Source organism: Phodopus roborovskii, unplaced genomic scaffold (genome assembly GCF_943737965.1).
Source record: "Phodopus roborovskii unplaced genomic scaffold, PHOROB, whole genome shotgun sequence".
Classification (NCBI taxonomy): Eukaryota; Metazoa; Chordata; class Mammalia; order Rodentia; family Cricetidae; genus Phodopus; species Phodopus roborovskii.
In genome coordinates this window covers 480,051-492,097 of record NW_026126578.1, presented here as the reverse complement: position 1 = coordinate 492,097, position 12,047 = coordinate 480,051, and the positions used below count along the sequence as shown (strand labels likewise).

The 12,047-nt window shown below is 40.2% G+C and overlaps 1 pseudogene; it reads right to left on the bottom strand.

Moving 5' to 3' along the window:
* Positions 1-488: 488 nt before the first annotated feature.
* On the bottom strand, positions 489-1,048 carry LOC127236222 (ribosomal protein L18-like; annotated as a pseudogene).
* Positions 1,049-12,047: the final 10,999 nt, after the last annotated feature.

The following is a 12,047-nucleotide window of genomic DNA, read 5'->3' as shown; positions in this document are numbered from 1 at the left end:
TATAAAAAAGAGAGCAAAGTAACATTGATAAATGCATTTTGAAAAGATTTTAATTTCAACATAATCCCTTCCTTGATAGTTCATTAGAGATGATTATTGGGGAAAAACAGAAACAAAATACTGTTTGAACAAATGGTTATGATTCCTAGTTCCCCTTTGGTGCACAGAGTTGGCCTTGTAATATTTAAAGTCCATTGGTTGGATAATATCCATTTTATATAACATTATGTAAATGTTGATAACTTGGTGCTGAATAAGGATTTCAGTTGTTTCTAGTATATTAGCAATGAAAAAGTTCAGTTTCATCTTAAAAATTCAAATGTTGCATATTTGTGCCCCCAAATTGAAAATAAAGTTCCTTTTCTTTTTTCCTATATTAACACATATCCATAAATAAATGGAAACATGCTTTTGTTCACCACATATGTTATCATACTATAAAACTTTTTTTTTCAACATCCAAAGTTTCTTTAATAACAGAGCCAGGGTTAGTTTTTGTAGCCATGGCTGACCCTTCTACCTCTGGCAGGTTCCAACTTCCGCCCCTTGAAATGGACATATGGTTTGATATGGCTGTGTGAGGTTCCTGGGTCCTTGCCAAAATGCCGGTATACCTCTCGGCCCTTCTGAAGTCCAGAAAAGAGCACAGTGCCACATGGCCTTTGGGAGACTTCAGGGCTAGCTGGTAGGATCTTACCCCCAGCCTTCAGGATGCGACTTCGGGCCAGCTGCTCATCCTCAGTGCACACACCTTCAGCTTGGGCACTTCGAGAATCCGCACATCATGTGTTACTGTCCCCACAACCACAGCTGTCTTGTTTTCTCATCCAGGAAGCTTCATCTTTCAGATCATCCGGGACAGGGACAGAGGTGGCTGGTTAGTGTGGCGCAGAAACAACCTTTTCGGCACAACCTGATTGAAGGTGGAGTTGGTTCTTCTGGTCAGAAACCTGTACAGCTTGACTAGCAGCCACAGGGAGATATCCTGGCTCTTGGGCTCCTTGCACTGAACCTTTCAGTCCTTGTCATGTCAAATGTCTACACCCATGATGGCCAGGTCCGGAAAGCTGCTCGGCCAGGTCTGGAAAGCTCTATAAAACATTTTTTTCCCACATATTTAAGTTAGCTTTCCTTGGGGATAAGCTGAAAAATGGCTTACTTTCTGCTACTCTTTCTCTATGATATGATTATGGGTAGTTCTCATTTCCAGTTTATAGATTAAAAAATGAAGTAATTAGAAAACTAATTTGGGAGTGGGTAGATGGCACCATCTAGAATGTACTTGGCGAAATAAGCATTAAAACCCGAGTTAGAATTCTTAGTAACTAGGTAAAAAAGCTGGGAGCAGTGGGTACATGTCTACAGAGACAGGCATATCCCTCATGCTTGACAGCCAGTCAGTCCTGAATCAGTGAGCTCTGGGTTCATACAGAGACTGTATCTGAAAAAATTACATTGAGAGTGATTTAAAAAAAATACCAGAGGCCAAAATCTGGTCCACTGTCACTCTCTCCCTCGCTCCCTCTCTCCCTCTCTTCCTCTTTCCCCTCTCTCCCTCTCTTCCTCTTTCCCCTCTCTCCCTCTCGCCCTCTCTCCCTCCCTCCCTCCTCCCCTCCCTCCCTCCATCTCTCTCTCTCTTTGTGTGTATGTGTGCGTGCATGTGCGTGCGTGCGTGCGTGCGTGCGTGCGTGTGTGTGTGTGTGTGTGTGTGTGTGTATCTCCCCCCTACACTCTTTCTTGTAGCCAGCCTCTCTTTGGTCCACCAGCTCCCAGATAAGTACCTGGAGACTTCATATTAATTATGAATGCTTGGCCTTAGCTTAGGCTTGTTCTCAACTACCTCTTATAACTTAAATTAACCTGTTTGTATTAGTCTATATTCTGCCCCACGGCTCTTTATGTCTCCTCCATGCTGTAAGTCTGACTCTCTCTGTCTCGCTGGCAAAATCCAGCTTCTATGATTCTTCTGAGTTCCTCTCTCTGCCTGGAAGTCCTGCCTATTCTGTCCTGCCTAGCTACTGGTTATTCAGCTCTTTACTATCCAATCAGAAGATGACTTAGGCAGAGAGCTCTTCACAGTGTACAAAAAGGAATTATCTCACTGCATTCTCTTTCTCTATTATATATGCAAATAAACACACACATTCATGTACACGCATACATATACAAATGTGCACATACATACATGCATATCCATACAATCACTTTGCAAGCTTCCTCAGTTGCTAAGACAAAGTCAGCTCTGGTTTTAAACTTAACCCCTTTGCCTCTATGTAGCTAATTGTTCACTTTGGACCCTAACTTGTTTGACATCTCTCCCTGCTTCTCTCAAACATAGAACTCATTGACATCCATCAATCAGTTTTTACATTAACCCTACCCCTGCAGTTTGTCTCTCGGATTCTGAACCATTAGGTCAGAGATCCTCATTGAATTCCACAGTGTCTTGCCCCATGTCTGGGTTCATATTGAACCCCCATGTCTTTCTGGGACCTTGTTTCAGCTGGGATTTCCTTTGTGGATTCGGGCTGAGTTTTTTTTTTTTTTTCCTTACATGTGCCTACTACTTGCTTATTGTATGACTCCTGACTCATCATTTTCCTTATGATTTGAATCTTTTACAGTCTAGCAGGCTAGGTTTTCCTAAATTGCCCTCTGGTGCCTTTTGAGTTCCTGGCCCAGTCTCCATGCCCACCAGGAAAAGCCCACCTATGCTTCAAGTTGTGATTGTTTAAATGATCTAGCCCTATCATCACTTGCCTGTTGATCTTGACATCAAATTAGAGCCCCTTCATCCAAATTCTTTCCTTTTATGTTTTTAATTTTGAAAATTTATTTCTTTTTGTTTCTTCTTCCTTCCCCTTCCTTCCTTCCTTCCTTCCTTCCTTCCTTCCTTCCTTTCTTTCTTTTTGCTGCTATCATTGTTTTCCTGGCAGAAGGTTCTTTCTGTGTTGCCTAGCCTACTTCATATTCCTGCTATTAAAAGATTCCTATGCTTAAATTCTGACTTTATGAGTCTGACTTCTGCTTTTAATACATCACCTGATTGTATCCTATTGTATCAGGTGTCCTGTTTTTCCCCATGATCTTTGGGAAAGCACAGTGATACAGCTAATCATGGCTGCCATTTATTGATGTAATCAGTTGATAAGATGTAATCAGTAGGAGATATATTTACCATTAATATTATATTTGATATCACAAAGTTTGATATTTCAGCTTCATTTTTTTTGGCAAATAGATACTGGGTCAGTCAGTTTTCCTTGTCTGTGACAAAATGCTAGAGAGTATTATTTTGATTTATGGTTTGAGGATTTTAGTTCAGGGTAACTTGGTCTAGATGCTTCTAGACCTGTGGTGAGTCAGAGAATCATGTTGAAAAGGCAGTGCAGAGGTTAGCTACTCACTATGTGATACCCAAAAAGCATGTGGTGGTGTTAGAGGAAAGGGGCAAGGTACAAATACTTCCGAATGATTTACTACTAACTTTCTACCAGCCTCCAATAGCCCATTAAATCTTTGCACCTCTGTTAACTTATTTATTCATTATGTATGTCAGACCACTCATGACACAATAACTACCCTAATGCACCACCTGTGAATGGTGTGGACTAAATCTTCAACATCTGAGCTTTGGAGGTCACTTAAGAGCAAGCCATAGCAGTTGTTATATTTATATTTCAATGATGTCTTATTTAAGTATGCACATTTGTACAGTTATATAGTTAGATAATGAAAATGATCTCTACTCATTTCTAGTAGACTGTGAAGATCTTACTCTTCCTACTACTCTTTGCTGCTATAAAAAATACATTCATTTCTGGTGAGGATGAATGGGTGTTATGGCTTTTAATCACTCCATACGGTGTAGAAGGTTGGAAACAATACTCATTCACCATAAAGCAAACCTGTTATCTTCTACTTCATTACCCAAGAAGGCTTTTATGCACTTTCCAAGTCATCACTCTTAGCTCTTAGTTTTTCATGGAGAAGACATGGTATAGATATTCTATGAGTCTGAGCACATACCTTGTTCTGTGCATTATTAAAAGATGGGGAATAAGTACTTCAGCTTGAGGTCTTCACCAACACAGGAGAGAAGAAGAGAAACAGAAGAATGAAAGTGTAAATATTCAGGGCTTAATGTGCACCAGAAGCATTTAATCTGTCCCTTCCTCTAGGACATAATTTTAGCATGGTACATAGGTTTGGGGATGTGTATTGGAGAGATTTCTCTGTGGGTAAAGTACTTGCCATTTAATCATGAGGACTGGATTTAGATCCCAACAACCCTTGGGAAGGATGGCTGAGTATAGTGATAATAGCCTCTAATTCCATTCTCAGAAGGTTGAGACGGGATCGCCAGAGAAAGCAACTAGTGAGATGAGCCTTATCATTGAGTTCTGGGTTCATTGAGAGACCCTACTTCATTGAATAAGGTAGAAGGGTCTCCATAGTCACACAAATATATGTGTGCCCCCACACAATGTTGCTCACATACATGTACAAGCATGCACATCACATGTGCGCACACCATCAAAAGGAAAACAATCACATAAACTAACAAGCATACATGGGAAGTAAGCAGCAATCGTCACCTATCGAAACCCTAGTGTCTGGTGCTTTCTGGAATGTGGGCCTGGGCAAAATACTAAGACCATGTCTGGACTTGCTGGTGAATCTTTGAACATGGTTCTGTAAGAATGCTACTGGAACCAGGAATTTGCCTCCATGGAAACTGCAACATTGTCCCTCCAACACCTGCAAGCAATGATTCTTCCATTCATCTACTTGGAACCCCTTAGAAGATTCCAGGCATCATAATCACCAACTAGCATAATCGTCCTCTACTCTGACCTTTTCCATGCCTTTGGAAAGACAGATAACACATGGTTTAAATGTTTTTCTGTGCTTAATGCTGCAAAATGAGAACATATTTGCTTGAATAAATGAAGGTGTGACATCCTTGTATTCTAGAGACCTAATTTACTTTGAAGTTTTCTTTGCTTTTATGCTTGTCAGCACAGCCTAACAAAACCTTCTTAGTGGGAGAGAAAATAGCCATAGTTGCTGAAGGATTCCACTCCATATAGCCAACCCTATCACATGGAAGCTGAAGCCTGTTTTGTAACCCAGGGGAAATTGGCTTCTTTTCAGGTTTTCAAGTGTTCCCTCTTTTCACAGACTTGATCTTTGGCCTAGCTTTTATATGTGGTTGGTTTCTATCCTGATGCAGGCTCTGTGTTACAGGGTTGTTCTGCCTCTCCTGTACTCTTGCATGTCACAGGAAGTCTATGATGTAGCAAAGCACAGAATCTCTGTTACACTTTAACAAGCTCAAGTGTCCCATGGTCCCTTCTGTGGAGACTCAATACAGAATTTGAGTAGCAAGCAAGCCAAACCACCAATCACAAAAATCATAATGTTCTTCCTATCTAGATCTATACCTTGGAAACTATTTATTCTTTTACGTGTGTGTGTGCTTGTATGAACTCATGTACACTACATGCATACTGCTTTTGGAGAGATTATCTCTTTCTATCTCATCCCCTTCCTCTGGATTTTGTATCTGTGAATTTGCATGTGAGACTAATCCTCCATTCATGATATGAAAATAATCTTGAGTTAGCAAATCAGGACAGCAAGTCTATACTGAGTTTCCCATTGTGCCCTCATGTAAGACTCACTTCCTCATTGCTCCATCTATAATTGTCTACCCATTGCTTAGACTGAATTTTGGGGCCTCTAAGCAAATGAAATCACATCCTTGTATGCTATTAGCAATGGCAGCAGCAGTAGCAGCAGCAGCAAACATTTAGCATGTGGGGGGCGGGGGAGACACTGTACCATCTTTTATTTCCAGGGCTTAGGTCACAAACATCTTAACAGTTTTTCGTCAGTCTCTTTGCAAATGCTCATTTTTATGTTGAGCTTTTAGAGGGCTCCTTGAATTTTCTCTTCTTTGTCTCATTTTTCTGTTTGGTGAGAGCTTGCTCTGCTAGGTTCCTTGTATACCTGTGAATTGTGGAACTATTTTCTGCTGTGTTTTTTTTTTTTTTTTTTTTTTTTTTCTATAGCTCTCCTGATGTTCTACGAAGCATCCATTTTTGTGGAACCTTTCATGCAATTTTCTTTCCTTTTCTGCCCCTTGCTTTCTTGACAACTTGGGAACTATTCCCATTGACCACTGTTCCCTAGTCAGGGCAATGGGGTGTCTTGAAGACAGTCTGTGATGGACAGTGCTTCTGTCCCTCTGCATCCTGTTTAGCAGGAGAGTTTCCTTCTCTTGTGTGCTTCCTTGCTGTGAACTGAAACAATTGCACTAGATCTATTTTCTTCTTCTAGGCTATCATACTGAGATTTTCACAGATTCATAAGAAATAATATCTGAAACTTCCTGTGCCCTTAATGAATGCCAAACACTGGGCTCAATGCCCTTCTTACATGAAAAAATAGATATAAAAAATACAGTTTTTCAGCCCTGCAGACTACAGCTAGGATATCTGAATCTTCTTCGAATCCCCCAAGACAGCGCCCCTTACCAGCAGGAAGTAGTTTGGAAAGAACGACGCCCAAATTCCCAAATATTGTGTATAAATGTTTGTTTTCATTTAATTGGACTTTGTTATATAAAATTAAATAAAAATAAATAAATAAATAAATAAATAAATAAATAAAATACAGTTTTTAAAGCTATTGGTAGTAATAGAGGCAATATGCATAGATATTTACTAGGCCATTGCTCTTTGTCAGGAAGTGTGCTAAGGTCTTTGAGTATATTGTCTCACTGGCTATAATGATTCTTGCAGGGAGGGTTATTTTCACAGTTATCTCATAGATAAAGGAATCACAATAAGGTTTAAATACTTCATGTAGCCTAGTGAGAGGGTTTGCTGTCAATTCTGACAACTTGAGTTCAATCCCCAGTACCCACATGATGGAAGGAGCAATATGAATCCCACAATTGTCCTGTCTTCCACAGAAGCACCATGATTTGCATGTGAAGACACACATACACACACACACACACACACACACACACACACACACACACGCTAAAAGAAAATACATAAATAAAACTTTAATAAAGTTTCTCCAAGACTATGCCACCAGGATGTGAGGCTGTGAGAAATGGAATCCCAAGTAAGTTTATTCCAGAAGACGAGGGCAGGATCTTCTGAGTTAGGTGCTTCTAATTTTTTCTGTAGCCATGGATTAGCACGACTGGCTGTCTCTCAGGAGTATGCAGCGGGATTATCTTCAAATGCCCATTCTGCAAGGTGAGAACAAGAAACAGAGAGAAGAAACAGGTGGGGAAAGAGGCAGCAGGCAAGGAAAGAGAGTTTTCAGCAGAAACTGAGCAAGGCTTGAGGCCTGAAGACACTTACTGGAGATGAGGAAGCAGTAATTGAAATTAAGAATATTATAGACCCTGTGGATATCAGTGACCCTGAGCTATTCAGCAGGGGGCCACAAGTGCTGACATTTCAAAGGTCCATGAAATCAAAAGACAGTTCATGATTTAGCCAATCCTGTGCCTTGGGATGATGAAATGTAGTTCAAAGTTAGTTCATCTTGAGATGCAATATAATTAGAAAACTTCAGAATCAGAAATTTTTTACTGAAAAAAAAATTCATAATAAAATAACTGACTTTAGTATGGATGTGAGAGGGGCAAGGGATTTTTGGCAAGCTGCTGAACTTCTTGAATACCTGCTATTCTATAGTTGTGTAGACATCTGTGCTATCGGGACTGAGCATTAGACTGAACCCTGTCAATGGCTGTGTTGCATCTGTCTTCTTGACTCTCCAAGAGCTGCCCAGGAAAGTTGAATCACTGTTGGAATCTGCCAACAGTAGGGTGTTAAGGAGAAGCAGTCTAGATCCTTTTCAATTTAAGATTGATGAAAACTATAAAAACATTATAATTACATGGAAAGAGCAAGTTAATGGAGGAAACTGTCATAGGTACTTCTTGCTATAGACAGGCAATCTGCCCAAGAAAACAGCATCCTCTGTCCTCCACCAAAAGCAAAATTCCTTTTGAAAATGAAATCTTACCATATCAGAAATCCATGGTTGTTTTCAGCTATCCCAATGGAAGCATCTGAGCTGATCACATCCCTTGGTAAATCCTCCAGTCCATAAACCTACTTATTTAGTGCTTTTACTAAATGGCCTCAGGGAAGAGAGATGAGAAAGGAACTTATAAATCTAAGTGTTATTTATTTTTGATTTAAATTAGAAACAAGCTTTTTTTTTTTTTTTTTTTTTTTTTTTTTTTTTGCCTGTCAATCCCAGTTCCCTCTCCCTCTTCTCTTCCTCTGCTCCCCATCAATACCCTATCCCATCCCCTTGCTGCTCCCCAGAGAGGGTGAGGCTTTCCATGGGGTATCTTCAAAGTCTGTCATATCATTTGGAGCATGGCCTAGGCCCTCCCTTGTGTGTCTGGGCTGGTGATCCTTTGCTCTATGTCTAATATCCATATATGAGTGAGTACATACCATGTTTGTCTTTTGAGACCGGATTACCTCTCTCAGGATGGTTTCTTCTAGTTCCTCTCTCAGGATGGTTTCTTCTAGTTCCATCCATTTCCCTGTGAATTTCACTATTCTGTTGATTTTTCTGCTGAGTAGTACTCCATTCTATAAATATACCACATTTTCTTTATCTATTCTTCAGTTGAGGGGAATCTAGGTCGCTTCCAGGATCTGGCTACAAATAATGCTGCTATGAACATAGTTGAGCAGATGTCCTTATTGCATGAATGTGCACCTTTCGGGTATATGCATAAGAGAGAAATTAGTGGATCTTTTCTTTTTTTATTATAATATTTTTAATTTAAATTTGAAATAAGCCTGTTTTACATGTCAATCCCATTTCCCTCAACCTCCCTTCCTCTGCTGCCCTCCTCCCAATGCCCATCCCATCCCCTTTCTGCTCCCTAGGGAGGGTAAGGCCTTCCAAGGGGGATCTTCAAAATCTCTCATATCATTTGGAGCAGGGCCTAAGCCATCATCCATGTGTCGAGGCTGAGAGAGTATCCCTCTATGTGGAATGGTCTCCCAAAGTCCATTCTTATACTAGGAATAAATACTGATCCATTACCAGAGGCTCCAAAGACTGCCCAGTCTTCCAAACTAACACCCATGTACAGTGGGTCTGGGTCGGTCTTATGCCGGTTTCCTAGCTATAAGACTGGTGTCCATGAGCTCCCCCTTGTTCAGGTCAGCTATTTATGTGGGTTTCTCCAGCCTGATCATGGCCCATTTGCTCATCACTCCTCCCTCTCTGCAACTGTATTCCAGGAGTTAGGCTCAGTGTTTAGCTATGGGTGTCTGCTTCTGCTTCCATCAGCAACTGGATGAAGGCTCTAGGATGGCATATAAGGTAGTCATGGATCACGTGGTAGACTGATTCCCACTTTCCTGAAGAACAAACTGACTGATTACCAAAGTGGCTGTATAAATTTGCACTCTCACCAGCAATGGAAGAGTGTTACCCTCTCTCCACTTCTTCTCCACAACAAACTGTCTTTGTTGTTTTTGATTTTAGCCATTCTGATAGGAGTAAGATAGTATAGTTGTTTTTGATTTGGATTTCCCTGATTGCTAAGGATGTTGAGCACTTTCTTAAATGCCTTTCAGCCATTTTAGATTCCTCTATTTAGTTCTCTATCCCACTTTTTATTATTATTTTTTCTAAGTTTACATATTGATCCCCATACCCTGTCCCTTCCTTCCTTCCTCCCTTCCTCATATGCCCCCCAATCGCTCCCATCCTACTCTCCCCTCACTCCACAGGGAGGATGATGCCTTCCAGAAGAGACCAACATAATCTATCAAGTCATTTGGAGTAGGGACTAGGCCCTCCCTCCTGCCTCTAGGTTAAAGGAATATCCGTCCATCAGGAATGTGCTCCCAAAGTCCTTCCGTGTACCAGGGACTGTATCCCACTTTTTAATTGGAGTTTTTGGTGACTAGTTTCTTGAGTTCTTTGTATATTTTGGAGAGTAGCCTTTTGTCAGATGTGAGGTTGGTGAAGAGCTTTCCCCAATCTGTTGACTGTGTCCTTTGCCTTACAGAGGCTATCCAGTTTCAGAAGTTCCCATTTATTGTCTATCTCAGTGTCTGTGCTAGTGTTGTTCTTCTCTAAGAGGTTCAGTGTGTCTGTGTTTATGTTGATGTCTTTGATCCATTTGGACTTATGTAACGAGTATGGTTTTTCCGCCCGCCGCCTGGTCTTGTCTGCCGCCGCGCCAGCCCCAAATAACGCACAGAGACTCTGTATTTGATATAATCCTGTTGGTCCAGTTACTTGTTTCTTATCCGCTAGCTCTGTCTCAATTATTAGCCCATTTCTATGTATTTCCACCTGGTCTTACCAGGGAGAGGCCGCTGGCAGTTCTTCCTTCTCCAGACTCTCCATGTTGACTCCTCCTTACTGCTTCCTCTTTCCTCCTTGTCTCCTAGTCCCTCCTATCTTCCTTTCCTATTGGCCAACAGTGCTTTACTCATTAACCAGTATGAGAAACATATACAGAATGACCTCTCCCATCAGACTTAAGTTTTGTGTTTGACAATAGATATGGATCTATCTGCACATCACCATCCAGTTATGCCAGCAGCATTTGTTGAAGATGCTTTCTTTTTTCAATAGCTGTTTTTATAAAAAATCAGGTCTTTGTTGGTGTGTGGGTTAATATCAGGGTTTTCAATTCTATTCTATTGGTCTGCCCGTCTATTTTTTGTGCCAATACCAAACTGTTTTCAGGACTATAGCTCTATAATAGAGCTTGAAGTCAGGGATGGTGGTGCATCCAGAAGTTTCTTTATTGTACAGGATTGTTTCGGCTCTCCTGGGTCTTTTGTTTTTCCATATAGAGTTGAGTATTGTTCTTTCAAGGTCTGTGAAGAATTGCGCTGGGATTTTGATGGGGATTGCGTTGAATCTGAAGATTGCTTTTGGCAAGATTGCCATTTTTACTATGTTGATCTTACCTATCCAAGAACACGGGAGATCTTTCATTTTCTGTTATCTTCTTTAATTTCTTTCTTTAAAGACACAAAGTTCTTGCTATACAGTTCTTTTACTTGTTTGGTTAGTGTTACCCCAAGATATTTTGTGTTGTTTGTGGCTATTGTAGTGGGTGGTGTTTCTCTGATTTCTTTCTCAGCCCTTTTATTGTCTAATAGGGCTACTGTTTTTTTTTTGTTTGTTTGTTTTTGTTTTTGTTTATGTTTTTTTTTTAGTTAATCATGTATCCTGCCATTTTTCTGAAAGTATTTATCAGCTGTAGGAAGTCCCTGGTAGAGTTTTCCAGGTCACTTATGTAAACTATCATATCATCTGCAAATAGTGACAGTTTGACTTCTTCCTTCCTAATTTGTATACCCTTGATTTCATTTTGTTGTCTTATAGAGCAAGCTAGAATTTCAAGTACAATATTGGAGAGATATGAAGAGAGTTGACAACCTTGTCTTGTTCCTGATTTTAGAGGAATCACATTGAGTTTCTCTCCATTTAGTTTGATGTTGGCTCTTGTTTTACTGTATATTCCTTTTGTTATGCTTAGGTAAGTCCATGTTATCCCTGATGTCTCCTTTATCCAGAAAGGGTGTTGGATGTTGTCAAAGGTTTTCTCAGCATCTAGTTAGATGATCATGTGGTTTTTCTTTTTAAGTTTGTTTCTATGGTAGAATACATTGATAACTTTTCATATGTTGAGCCATCCTTTCATCGCTGGGGTAAGGCCTACTTGATCATGATAGATGATTTCTCTGATGTGTTCTTGGATTAGTTTTTTCAGTATTTTATTGAGTATTTTTGCATCAATGTTCATGAGGGATATTAGTCTGTAGTTCTCTTTCTTAGTTGTGTCTTTGTGTGGCTTTGAAATCTCCCACTATAAGTATGTGTTGGTTTATATGAGATTTGTATTTTAGAAATATTTCTTTTAGGAACATGGGTGCCTCGTATTTGGGGCACAGATGTTCAGAATTGAGACTTCATCCTGATGGATTTTTCCTCTGATGAATATAAAATGA